This window comes from Miscanthus floridulus, chromosome 2, assembly GCF_019320115.1.
Source record: "Miscanthus floridulus cultivar M001 chromosome 2, ASM1932011v1, whole genome shotgun sequence".
NCBI classification, from domain to species: Eukaryota; Viridiplantae; Streptophyta; class Magnoliopsida; order Poales; family Poaceae; genus Miscanthus; species Miscanthus floridulus.
Window position 1 is genome coordinate 155,084,318 of NC_089581.1, and position 2,244 is coordinate 155,086,561.

At 48.6% G+C, this 2,244-nt stretch overlaps 1 long non-coding RNA gene across 1 annotated transcript; it reads left to right on the forward strand.

Annotated features, from left to right (window-relative positions):
• The first annotated feature begins 620 nt into the window (after positions 1-620).
• LOC136540203 (uncharacterized) lies at positions 621-2,244 on the forward strand. The gene is made up of 3 exons (XR_010779902.1): positions 621-1,039; positions 1,756-1,853; positions 1,931-2,244. It is a non-coding gene; the product is annotated as an uncharacterized lncRNA (long non-coding RNA).

Below are 2,244 nucleotides of genomic sequence, written 5' to 3' on the forward strand. Positions count from 1 at the left end.
CCATCGCTACCTCGCGCGACATAGCCTCGCAACCCTTGTCGTGCCGCCGGTCATCCGCTTCGTCGTCGTTGCTGTCAGGTTCCGTAGCGGCCGCCGCCGGTAGCAAAGCCCGCCTGATCGCCGGAGCGAGGGTCAAGCGACGCTTACCAACCATCTGACTACCCGTTGCTGTGTTACATCATGAGCTGCCCCATAATGAAACCGCCAGTAGTCGCGAATATCTCCTTCTTCCCTAACCCAAGATTGGAGAAAGAAAATCTAAGAGGGAGCTATGGAGAATGTGGTCGGAAATCCATAATAGAGTCCGACCAAAACGACCGAATGCCATCTTGAAATTTGTAGGAAATTGATGATTTAAAGGATCGGGTTAATTGGAAAATTATCCTAGAAAAAAATGCCTGAATCATTGTTTGGCTTCTTCCTCGTAACTACTAAAACTTCCAAGATCTTGGCGTCTCAACCACGTATCTCCTCCCTAATCGATCTGCCGCATCCCCTCCGAATCGAGTCCAGCCACGGGCATCGACGGCGCGGGGGCGAGGCCGGCCACTCGTGGAGGCGGCGCGCGGGTGAGCGGGCCGTGAGCATCAACGGCGCGTCACGCGTGGGCGACTGGGTGAGGCACGAGCGGCGTGCGTCATAATGGTGCTGCTCTGCTTCTTGTCGCGCCGAGGGAGGCGCCGGCACCTGCTGTGGCGGCGGATGTTGCGGCGAGAAGGAGAAACAGCGTCGCGCTGGCGAGCCTGGCCACGAGCATCAGCAGCGCGTGGGCGAGCCCGGTAAGCAGCAGCGACGCCCGCAGGCGAGGCACGAGCGGCGTGCGTCATCAATGGTGCCGCCCCTGCTGCTTTTTGTCATTGCGCCGAGGCAGGGGTGGCAGCACCTGTTGTTGCGGTGGATGCAGGGACAATTCAGGTTTAATAGGGCAGCTCGTCGGTGGGAGAAATGGAGGAGGTAGACCAACAGACACGGTGACTCTTCACTTCTTCAGTTCGCAGTTTTGGTAGTGGATTGCGGGCGCCGCCTGAGCTATGAACAGGTATGGGAAAGGATTGTTCAGCTCCTGCGTATTGATGTGTGGTTGTGGGATCCTCTGATGACGTGGCTTCACGAAATCGCAGAGAATTATGCTAATAGGCACATAGAAGTCCTAGTGGAGCATCGTTAGGAGTGTAGTGGGCGCTCGCCCTCTGCCATTGATAAATTTTAAGAGTAATTGTGTTTGCCTACGTAGTAGTTGCATGCACCCAGCCGCACATATGCATGCTCTCATTGTCTATTATAATTGATCTACGTTAATGACCGTGGCTTTGATGACAAGACGAGTGTCATGTAACAACACTATACTTAATACTATTTAGTATGGACATAAATGTCACTCCATCATGTGTGTGCCACTTTATTCTATCTGTATAAACATGATAAATCTTGTGCTACTACCATCTAGATTTTGCTGTTGTGCTAGGGTCTGGCCCCACTGCTTCTATTCTTGTTTGCAACAGAGAAAACACTCTGATACAAGTAGAACTTGTTATTTGAATAAAATATACTTATGACGCGCTCATTTCCTTTTATTATGAGGTATGTTGATGGTGTTTTGAGGATGTAAAATCATGTCATTTTCACCGTCAATAGTAATGATGCAATTAAGAGAAACATTACCTTCATAAGATTCTCCGTCTTGTCCTTTACAAGCAGCAACATTGAGATCTATGGCATGCACACCATAACACCAGTGTGTTTCTCTTCCTAAAGATAGTGGGACTGGCCTTCTTGTTGAGCGGATACACTTGATCCTCCTAAAGATGGTGGATTTCATCTCCATCATCAGCATGTTCTTCATTCTAGTTCAGGTAAGGGCTCTCCACTTCCTTCATCTGGTACTCTATTTAGATTTTAAGGTCAAGGTTGAAGGTGGAATGGATTGCAGGCTAAGGAGTTGGGGTCATTTTGGAGCATGTGAAGCTTCTGAAGCCTTTTCGCAGTGGGGCAATGGCGCCAGTTCAAATTTGGAAATCCAGGCACAATGGTGCAAGATTGGTAGTGCTAGAACTTTATGTAATAGTCCGTGCCATAATTTTGTTTGATCAAGCTTTGTTTATTGTCTTTGCTAATTCCTAGCCACACATGTATTATGCTATCGTGTTGTCATTCCTTCTCTGCTCTGAAATTACTAGCCACACATTTGTTATGCTACTATGCTTGTCTTCTTTTATTTATGCACTGGTACTCCAATCATTATCG